The sequence below is a fragment of the Electrophorus electricus genome, chromosome 9, assembly GCF_013358815.1.
Source record: "Electrophorus electricus isolate fEleEle1 chromosome 9, fEleEle1.pri, whole genome shotgun sequence".
Lineage (NCBI taxonomy): Eukaryota > Metazoa > Chordata > Actinopteri > Gymnotiformes > Gymnotidae > Electrophorus > Electrophorus electricus.
Genome location: NC_049543.1, coordinates 19,240,957 through 19,252,812, shown reverse-complemented (window position 1 = coordinate 19,252,812; position 11,856 = coordinate 19,240,957). Strand labels below are relative to the sequence as shown.

General features: G+C 39.2%; 2 long non-coding RNA genes across 2 annotated transcripts; both read right to left on the bottom strand.

Annotated features, from left to right (window-relative positions):
- Positions 1 to 407: 407 nt before the first annotated feature.
- On the bottom strand, positions 408 to 2,487 carry LOC113591501. Its single transcript, XR_003412200.2, has 3 exons — positions 2,400 to 2,487; positions 1,670 to 1,725; positions 408 to 1,582 (listed from the first exon to the last, which is right to left on the bottom strand). It is a non-coding gene; the product is annotated as an uncharacterized LOC113591501 (long non-coding RNA).
- Positions 2,488 to 4,357: 1,870 nt separating this feature from the next.
- LOC113591500 lies at positions 4,358 to 6,362 on the bottom strand. Its single transcript, XR_003412199.2, has 2 exons — positions 6,285 to 6,362; positions 4,358 to 5,525 (listed from the first exon to the last, which is right to left on the bottom strand). It is a non-coding gene; the product is annotated as an uncharacterized LOC113591500 (long non-coding RNA).
- Between the last annotated feature and the right edge of the window lie 5,494 nt (positions 6,363 to 11,856).

Sequence of the window (11,856 nt, the reverse complement as noted above, 5' to 3'; positions counted from 1 at the left end):
AACAGGCTAATAAACACAGGATACCCATACAGACTAGGAGGCATGGAGTATAAACTTACAGGCATACAGGCATACAGATACAGGCTTTCAAAAACATCCAAACATACAGACATTCATTCAATGAACAGCAAAAACACAGAGAACCAGACAGGGTCTAAATACATGAACGAATGAACACTAAACAAGGCACAGGTGCAAATCAGGAATGGTGAAAACCAAAACATGGACTGGAATTGAAATGAAGAAAGAAACATGACATAGAAATCATGAAACATGGACGATAGGAGGGACCAACCGTGACACCTGTTATTTGTGTTTTTCACATTTAGTTGACTGCTGGGGTTGAGAAAATCTGTTATGAGACAAAGTGATAATTCAATCAACCATTTTTATTATGTTCCATATGTTCCAAGCAAAGCAAAAGAAAGCAGAAACTGTATCTGAACATTGTGACATGGCTGTTAATTTTATCTCAAGACAGGAAAGGCATAGGGAAAGGCATCACAGGCAGCATATACATTGGTTTTAAAAAACATTCAAATTGAATTTGCTGTAAAGGGTTCTGTATTATTTTCTAACCTCTTGTCCAATGAACATAAAACATAGGAAAAAAATGTACAATCAAAATCTAGAAGGTTCTGATCAGGGCAGTGAGGAAATCCAAACTAGTCACCTCCTTTTGCTGGACTCTCTATGTGTATGGGTTGTCTGAATTTTGTGATGTCCTCAGCTCTATAGCTGTGTTGTGTTGTGTGTGTGTTTATGATCTCTGAGTCCAGTAAACCATTCCACAAAGGAGAGGGTCTGAAATCTTTGTCAGGCTTATCACAGCAATAGTGATTACCCACATTTCCCAGTATTCCCACCAAAAAATAATTACGAGCACAAATGAAATATACGTAACTACTGTGAACACTACCAAAGCCAAAACTACAGGATGTGGTTTTTTGGTCCTGTAGGGGATGTCGTCAGTGTGGGCTGGCATTCTGCATGTGATTATCCCCGTTGTGGCTGTTATTGCAATCAAAAGTGATAGACTCAAGACAAAAATAGCAGTTAAGCTGAAAACCTCACAGAGGACAAAACAAAAGAATGCAATGATTGAAACTGTGATGGAGCAAGATGGAAAAAAAACATGAGTTGAACAGGGTGGATGTCTCAAATAGAGAACACTCTCCAGTGCCACCACCGGATGGAGATGAAGACCAAAGATTCTTGACCCTGACCATGAAGAAGACAATATTTTGCATGTCATGCTTTTGTACCAGCAGTTTTCATCCTGGAGCAGTTTTGTCACAACATATATATTCAGGAGGAGCTCCAACAGGTCATTCAGGAGGAGCATGATGATAAGAGCTGAGATTTGGCCTCCACTCTTAAGATGACGCCACAGAACATGGCCAGCCCATAGTAGCGCTATCACACTTGCACATGAACCAGTAATGAAGACAATGGATAATGTTTTCTTGCCAGCCACGCGTGCTTGATCAATATCAGGTCCAGAAAATCTATAATAAGCAGGAAGGTTTGAGAAAAGGACATGTGCCATGGTATTCTTCAGTTGAATGAGTTGTTCTTTGTCCTGTGATGAAAATTACAGATTAAAGACCTTTATTGTAGCAATAATCTTTTAAACATTACAAAGGTGTGGCAGTGTTAGACTACTCACAGAAGCGATCCATGGACTGCAAAAATGAGAGCTGCTATTCCACTACAAACGCCCAACTGAATGCAAATAAAAATGAGAAAAAATGTTTTGAATAAATCTATCATAATTTATGGTACAAGAGTCATAACATTGAGTGCTGTTTTTGCTATAATATGTTGGTGAATATTCAGTAGTATTAATGTTATCCAAAAAGGAATGTCAGTAGACCTAGATAAGAACTGTGAGCTGGGATGAAGACTATAATCATAGTCCACCCAAATGAAACCATATAGTCATCTCTACCAGTTTTGTTACTGTTTACTCATATTGACCATCCACCACCATCACCACCACCACCCCTCAGTAAAGCTGCCCTCAAACATCTTTGTAATTTTATTCATTTTTATGTGGAAAGGTCATAAAATATATAAAATGCTGTTGGGGCCCAGATTTAGGAAAGCAAACAACCTTTCATAAATGTAGCAGATGAACTTTCTGATAGTGCCTTGTTAGTGTGTAGTATATCATAAACATATAAAACATTTAACCATTCCTTCTACATAGACATTTAACAGCTGAAAATGTCTATGTAGAAGGAATCTACATGGACACTGGATATAAGTGCTTCTATACATTTAAATAACTTGTATACAAACTAAAAAATACAAATTTGTTTTACAGATTAAAAACATTTCTATATCAGACAATCTCTATATGAAATATATACATGCTAGATATGATTTGCTCTTACCTCTGTAATCAGTTGTTAGCAAGGTTTTTTGCAATGGAATGAAATGTTCTCTCTGAGAAGTTATTTCTTAAGAGATTGAAACACTAGAAATGTAGTAATGAAAGTGGTGATGGAAATCTTCCAGCTATGGGTAAATACTGTCCAAAATTTCAAAACTTCTCATTTGTAGCCCTGTTCTAACCCCATGAAGCTATGACAGGATAGTACTGCTTTACTTTAAGATTCCCTTAACTAATATTATTTATAGCATTAGCTAACATTAACATTGTAAATTAGAGAAATGAATTGACACCATTAGTGGAGTGCTCTACTGGTGCAAGAGCAGCAAGATTTTTGCACACCACATAATCCTCTTTGATCTCACTGACAGAGAGCCTGTGATGCAGCGGTGTTAATAATGTTGTTGAATATGGAAAACACTATGGAATAACCTTCTTGTAAATGTTCGAGACTCAGACACAGTCTCAATATTTAAGGAAAGGCTGAAAACCTATCTGTACACTCAGGCATTTTATTAACTACTTCTCATCTTAGGTAGAGGTACAGATCTGGGAATCCATGGGCAATGAGAGTTATGGTAAACTGGGATGCTGTGATGCTGTCACTTCAACCCATCTCAGTTGCCATGGCTCCTTCCACCACTCCTGATGTCCCCCTGATGTCCCCCTGCTGTAGCTCACCACACCTCCACCCCAGCCAACTAATGCTGCATCTCTGTTGTCCTTGATGAACATCCTCACGAGGGATGGATTTCGGACATGCGCAAGACGTCGAGACCAGACTAGGACTTCTAGAAAACCGGACTAGACATTGATTGCTTATTTCTTTATTTATATTCTTTATTTAATTTATGTTTTTTTTCTTCTTCTCTCTCTCACTACTTATTCTGCTTCTTATTGTTTATATTGTTGCTATTGTAGTGTCCTTTCTCAGCCAGAGGAGGATGAGCTCCCCTTCTTTGGAGTCTTGCTTCCTCTCAAGGTTTCTTCCTCATGCTCTAGGGAGCTTGTCCTTGCACTGTCACCCTTGTCTTGTTCACTGGGTGGACTCTGACATTTGTAAAGCTACTTTGTGACAATATCTGATAAAAAAAGCTCTATATAATGGATAATGGATAAGGGCAACATTCCTCCCAGTGGAAGTGGTGTAACCCTTACCCTAGCACAAACTTCAATGGTGAGTAATCTGATCACCCAAGAGGCACGATAATACCAGGTGTAAATGGTGCGCCAGATTCTGCTGTCCTGGCACCACTTCCTGCCACTGAATGTAATGTTCCTCCACTGGTATTACAGACCACATATATTCTTCTTCCTTCCCTCAAATCTCTCCCATCTTTTGGGTGCTCTAGCATCTAGTCACTTTGCTTTGACTTTGCTTTGCATTGACATGCCTGCATGTGCTATTATCTGAAATGAGAATTGTAAGGTTCCAAATAGTTATGACACTAAAATGCTAAATGTGCCCAACATAATATAAATTAGAGGAGTTAGTAAGTGTGGTGTCTGTATATGCATGTGTATATTTTCATACTACATTTTGAGGCAATAGAGTGAGGGCACAGAGCAAACACATTCTTTTAGAACAATTGGTTTGTCTCACTGTAGTGAGAATATCTGTAATTTCATTACTACACATTTGCTGCCTCACATTAACATTGATGTTTTAATGCAAAATATCATTTGTTTCACATATTTTATTCTCTAAGAATTATATATTTTATTCACTTTTATATTTTATTCTATCTGTGAGTTGTGCTGACTGTGTTTCCTCATTTCCTAATTGCATGAGAAGTGGTTAATAGACCCTCACTCTGTAAATAACTATAGTCCCATATGAAAAGACTGCTAAAAACACTTCACTGATCATTTTGATTATTACACATATTTAAATAAGGAAAAAGAGAAACAAAGACATATTTAAATAAATATAAAGTAATAGCCAATGAACCATCTTAACATTGTAAGGTTGGTTTCCATTTTATCACTAAGCAAACAATATTAACAACGCAACCAGAAAAAATAAAAAACAACCCAAAACCCCCAAAAACCCCAAAAAAACAAAAATGATATATTTAGACAGAGAGGTGATTTTGATACATTTTCTCAAGAATTTGCTATGGTGGGTTATGAAATGCTCTCTGAATACGACAAAACAGAAGACAGCGTACACATCCGAGTACAAAAGATTCTGCTGTGAACAGTGAGGAACCCTAACTGGTCACCTCAGATTGCTGAGCTGTGTGTTTTGTCGGAATTCTGTGATGGTGTCATCTCTGTAGCTGGGTTGTTCTCTGTGGGTGTTTGTGTTGTCTGACTGAGATTCTCCCTGTAGACCAGTATGCAAAGGAAAGTGTCTAAGATAATCCTTAAACTCATCAGACAGTTACCAGTCACCCGAAGTTCCCAGGAATTCCACAGAAATAAACACAGGACAATATATACCATATATGGGACAACTATGAACATTAAAAAAACCAACAACACATAAGGTGGCTTCCTGGTACTGTGAGAGGTTTCCTCTGTGAGGGGTGGTGTTCTACAAGTGACTATCCATGTCATGGCTATCATAGCTAACAACAGTGGTAGACTCGAGATATAAAGAAAAGGCAAGCCAAAAAATTCACATAAGAAGATACAAATGAACACAACGACTGAGACTATAATGGAGCATGAAGGAAAGAAAACATGAGCAGAGCAGAATTGATGTCTTATTGAGAGAACACTCTCCAGCACTACCACTGCATTTAGGTGAAGACCGAAGTTTCTTGCCCCTGACCACAAAGAAGTAAATGTCCGACATGTCATACTTGTTAACCAGCAGTTTTCACCCTGGAGTAGTTTTGACACTATGTATGGATCCAGAAGCAGCTCCAACAGGTCACTAAGGAGCAACATAATCATGAGGGCTGAGATTCGGAATCCGTTCATACGATGCCGCCACAGAATATGGCCAAACCAAATTAGAGCTGCCACACTTGCGCAGGCACCAATGATGAGGAGGATGGACAGCCTTTTCTTGCCAGCCAAACGTTCTTGATCAATATCAGATTCTTTAAAATAAAATGGAATTTTGGCAAACAGGACATACGCCATAGTTTTAGTCAGTCACTGAATAAGCACAATCCTGTAAAAATAAACAAAAACAAACAGGCTGAAAAAAGCTTGGAAAACAAGTTACAAATAAAGGCAAAAGCTCTAGTATGTGCAACAACATGCAGCTGTTATTGTAATAAAAAATAGATCAGTAGACACTGGAAACAAGGAAAAACCATTATTACATATAAAATTATTAAAGTCTACATTTTAGAATTAATAATCCTTCTTAGGTTCAATGTAAGATCATTATTATTAGTGTCTAACATTAATCTCAGTTAGAATCCAGTGACAGGCACTCTCCCTTCTCTAATTACTGATGCACATTGCATTTACTGTCAGAACAAATTGTTTATTGCATTTTTTTTTTTTTGTAGGTCTAGGTAATATACCAGTTGATTGATTAGCATTGCAGCTTTGCCTTGATTATTGCATTTCCCTGCCATGTGCCTTATTACCTTGAGACTGTGCCTGTTGTACTTGCATGCTGGTATTTAATTCTGTTCCATCACTGATGGATCATTTTTCTGTTTTACAGTAAACCAGAGTTACACTTTGAGAATTGTTGCTTGTGTTTGCCAATTCAGGTGACTTTTACCACCAGTATACATAATGGAGTTGTTTGGGATCACAGCTACTAATCTCTTTTCACCCAAAAGTCAGAGCATATACACACTTATCACTACACGTTACATGCTACACTGGCGTCACAATATCATTAGCAACATTTAACCTTAAAGACTGAAATGATCACTAAAATAGTAATAATGTACATATGATTTAGTCTTACCTCTGTCATGAACAGTTCACAGTGTTTTTTCTGGGACAGTGATATGTTATGAAATAACAGAAGAGAAGACCATCCCACCCTATTTCACCAAACTATCACTGATGAAATGAGAACTGAAACATAAAAGGGTAAATGTGGTAATGCAAGCTTCCTGGGCATTGGTCCTGCTATAACTGCTATACCCTGCTATAATCACTCATCAATACATATTTATCTACTTTTGACTTTCATCTATCACCCCTGTGGGTCCTCCCATTTTTTGGTTTCTATCTGTTTTAGCATCAAAATACAGGAAGATGAGATTTGAAAAGTTGAAACCTGTCTATCTGATATTGTCTTGCAAGATGGCAGTACATCATTAGCAACATTTAACCTTGAACAAAGACTGAAAAATTCAATTTATAAGACATAGTGCCTCTCATACCGCCATTAAATAGATGAAATCCAACTTACAAACATAACACCTAACTCTACAACACGTATGTTTTCTTAACAACTATTACACTGAACTGAAAATAGATTTTTTTTTTTTTAATGTTTGTGTTAAGTATTTTGAATATGTTTCTTAATTAAGAAGTCTGGATGCATCCAGTTTGTGACCCTCAGGTGTGTGGAGGGACATTCTGGGAGCAGAGAAGACATGTCGTCAGTATGCAGTCAGACACACTCTGGTTTATTGTGGAATAGCATGAGTAATACATAGACAACATGTGTATGACAAAAAGAGGAAATACAGGGGTTTCTTGTGACAAGAGACCATAAAAGCAACTGTAAAACATATTACCAAGACCAGATGTTTCTACAAATGCATTTGCCTTTGGTATCTGTATTTTATCTGGGTCAGAACAGCGTGTGTTCCTTTTGGACTGTGCTTATGGCTTGATAGCTTAAGGCAAACTGTCTTATCTGAGTTCTTTGGCCCTGAGCTACTTTACACAGAGGGGATAGAAATGAATGTAATGTATCAATAAATGTATTTTTGGATCATACTGTAATAATAAATCGTACACATTACTTGATCATTCCACAAATATAAAATAATATATTGTAGCTTTCCCATAAAACCCAGCCTTATGTTCAAAGGAAAATCAAGACATTATTTTTGTTTTTGATTTAACGTTTGAGTCTTACAATGCTCATGTTTTGGCCTAAAACATAACATATGTCAACCTGTGCATACTAACTAATTTCAAGAGGTTGCTGTATCTCACTGATAGAATGCACAGATAAAACACATATAGAATATGCTACAAAAGGCTATGCATATGATAATCTAATTTAGACATCTCCAGCATGACCAAATTCTAACCAGTTCTGTTGAAGTGAGTGATGGGAGTATGATAGCAGAGAATCAGAGGAATAAAGATCAAAAAGTCTGTGCGCAAGGCTGTTAGGTGCACATTTCTGTCAGCATTTCTGCTATGTACAGATCACTGAACTTGAGGTTCGAAGTACTCGAGGTATGGATCAGCTCTGATGATTGTCATCATGTATGGAGGGGCTGGTCCATTTTTGGCTTTGTAGGCGAGCATCAAGGTTTTAAATCTGATGTGGGCAGCTTCTGGAAGTGGAATTAAGTGGAACTTTTTTTAGCTATGTTATGTTCAGAAAATGGATAAATTAACGACATGGTTATCATAGATGAATAAGAAAATTATGATGATGATACACTTTTTAAAGATTTTCCTCGACATGCCATTGGATTGTTTCTGCCATTGTGGCAGAGAGCGCCTGTGCATGTGACTTCACTGAGGGTGAGTGTGCATTTGGCTGAGAGTACATGTCTGCAGCCAAACCTTCTTGCAAGGTTCTCCATGGGAGAACTGAATAATTTTAACTCATTTATTAATAATCAATGATTTAGTCTCAACTCACAAAAGTCCTCAGTTTGATAATGTGATTATATCTCATTTACCAAAAATTAGAATATCACCCTTGACTCACAGACATACGATTTCTAGTAAAAACAATTACAACAAGTGAATTGATCAGGATGAATGACAAGTAATGAATAATGAAATAAAGAATAATGACATTTGCTTCTATTATTTGAAAAGGAAACTATCAAATAATAGTGTAACGGCCCCCTCCTAGATCCCTCCCCCTCAGCCCAGGTTGCTTCTCGGCACATGGTCTTTATGTTTGCATTGTCTTGTCTGTGTGTGGGTGTGTGTATCTTTCCTCATGACTACACCCCCATCATGTTAGTTACTCTTCCATTTCACCTGTCCCTTGTCACAGTCCTTGTTAAGGTTTGTGTTTAAGTCCTGTTGTTGTCAATAGTGCTTGTCCATGTTTGACCCGGTGTTTATTGGAAGTGTTAACTGTTTATTGGAAGTGCTAACTGTTTCTCTGTTTGCTGCGTCATTTAATCTAGAGTAGTTTATTCTCATTCTTTGTGGTTTTTTATTTATTTATTTATTTATTTTTATTATTATTATTTTTTTTTTCCATAATCAGAATTAGAATAAGGCTTTATTGGCCAAGTATGCTCCCACATACAAGGAGTTTGTTTTTGGTTATAGTAGCTCACCCTGCACAGTAGCTTGTTCACAGTACAACAAAAGACATTTTCACCACACTCACAACAACACACCCATACATTCACACACATACACACACAGTCATAATCATACATGTGAACCTTACATGTGCATCAATTGCTAGGAGTACTGAGTGCAGCGATTGGGAGATGACATTGTAAAATGATGAAGTAAAAAAATGTAATAAAATAAGTAGAGTGGCAGGTAAAAGGTAGGGCAGAAAAGTGCAGATAAAGGTGAAGTACTACAACATCAAGTTCAAGTTCAAGTTCGGTTTATTTGTCACATACATAGTCATACACAGTACAACACGCAATGAAATGGTGGAGAGTGCTCTGTCCAAACTGAGGAAGAGAACCAGGGGTGCATAGAGAAAAAAATATATATACAGATAAATATATATTCTATGTATGTACAAAAATATATTAACAATGTATGTACAATATATGTATATTATGATTATATACACAATGTACAATGTATATGGTTGAGTATATATGTACACAATCTACAGAATGTACAGATCCATTGTATAGTACCATATCTACAGTTGTTGTAACAGGTTAATTGAGTATAAATCTAAATCTATATATACAGATGTACAGATATACAGTCATGTTACGTGGTGCTGGTCCCCACAGTTTATCAGTTTCCCTGATTCAGGGCCCGAATGGCCTGTGGGAAGAAGCTCCTCTTCAGCCTCTCTGTCTTGGCCTTCAGGGAGCGGAAGCGCCTCCCTGACCTCAACAGAGAGAAGAGTCTATTGTTGGGATGGGTGGGGTCCTTCACAATTTTCCTGGCCTTGGTTTGGCACCGCTTGTAGTAGGTGGTCTGCAAGTCAGGAAGTTCCGAGTGAGTGATGCGCTCTGCTGAATGCACTACCCTTTGGAGTGCTTGTCTGTCCTGCTTGGTGCTATTTCCAAACCAGACTGTGATGTTCCCCGTGAGGATGCTCTCGATAGTGCAGGTGTAGAAGTTCCGCAGTACCTTGGAGGGCAGTCTGAAGTCCCTTAGGCGTCTGAGGTGGTAAAGACGCTGACGAGCCTTCTTTGCCAGGGAGCTGGTATGGCGGGACCAGGACAGGTCCTGCGAGATGTGAACACCAAGGTACCTGAAACTATCTACTCTCTCCACCGTGGTTCCACTGATCGTCACAGGTTGGTAGTGCCGCTCCTGCTTCTTGCTGCAATCCACGATCAGCTCCTTTGTCTTACTGACGTTTAGGAGGAGATTATTTTCCTGGCACCAGTTTTCCAGGTGTTTAATCTCCTCCAGGTAGGCCCTCTCGTCGTTGTCCGAGATCAGACCCACGACAACGGTGTCATCAGCAAACTTGACAATGGTGTTAGAGCTGGAAGTGGCTGTGCAGTCGTAGGTGTACAGTGAGTAGAGCAGGGGGCTTAGGACACAACCCTGAGGAGCTCCAGTGCTGAGGGTGAGGGTGGATGAGGCGCAGTTGCCCACCCGTACTGATTGTGGTCTGTCTGTTAGGAAGTTGGAGATCCAGTCGCACAGGGATGTAATCACGATGAAAAAGTTAGGGTGTGTGATTATGAATATTATGGTGAGTTTATATGCACTGAGGTATTCAGCTGTTCATGAGTTTGATGGCATTTGGAAAAAAAAAAGCTTCTCTGTAACTGGGTTGTCGTAATCCTCATTTGGCTACAGCGCTGGCCTGAGGGAAGGCGCTAAAACAGGTGATGACTGGGGTGAGATTGGTCTGCTGTTATTTTATCCACCTGCCTCCTGATTCTGGAAGTGAGCAGATCTAGCAGTGTAGGCAGCTTAACACCATTAGTCTTCTCTGCAGACCCGATAACGTGCTGCAGTCTGTGAATGTCATGCTTAGTGGCTGAGCTGCCGCACGCAGTAATGGATGTGTTGATGACTGATTCTATGATGGCAGTGCAGAACTGGACCATCCGCTCCTGGGGCAGGTTGAACTTCCTCAGCTGACGCAGAAAGAATATCCTCTGCTGGGGTATCTTGATGATGGAGCTGATGTTACTGCCCCATCTTAGGTCCTTGTTTCTGTTTTAATAAAAGATGACTGTTTATTACTGTTTATTATGGACACTTTCCTCGGCATGCTGATTCCTCATTACATCTCAACATTACAAATAGAAGCAAATATAATTTGAAGATGACATTAAACTAGTTATACATTACTGGACGATTACCATTTGACATCATAGTAGGTTAAATGGCAAATTGTCAGTTTGTCAATCTGTAGCAAAGAGAAACATATATCTGTGAACATACCTCTGTGGGATGAGGAATGTTGGTTGTCCTGGTAAGGGTTTGAGTTTGATGGAATTTATGGTCACAGTTCCTTGAAGGACAACGAGGCTGTTTCTTGCTTTCGAATCTGTGGGTTTTATGACACATAAGAAGGGTCAGGGGGTCAGAGGGAAGGGTCAGAAAGCCAGGTCAGCATGATCAGCGTGATCAAATGGCCAACGGCTAGGCCGTTTATGGTTTTCTTGCTCAGCGTCATTGCACCAGAGGGGTCCTTGTTCCTATCTGTGGCCAGGGCATGAGAGAAAGTCCACCGTGACTAGATCAAAGTTTCATCAGAAGGATAATTTGTAGTCTGTCTTCACTGGATTCCCCCATTTGGGTCAAAAATTCGATAAGGGTGGAAATTTTGGAACATCAGTGTGAAGGTAACTGTGGGCAGAGAAGAGCAGACACACAATTTCCATACATACAAGTTGGTATCACTGACATTCTCCTGAGAGATGGGTTTTGGACAAGCCCACACAGTCGAGACCAGACTAGGACTTCTAGAAAACCGGAACAGACATTGATTACTTATATCTGTAAGGGTTGGTGCCAGGCTGAGCTCCCCTCCAGCCACCAGAGGGAGACCTTGATTCAGGCACTCCACTAATCAGGCTTAACACCCAACAGCTGGGATAGACCTTATATAAGCCCAGTCATTCAGTTCTGGGTCTTTGCAAAAGTTCTGAGCCAAGCGCCTCACTGGTAACTCCAGGTATTGAGCTCTGCAGTTCCCTTGTGCT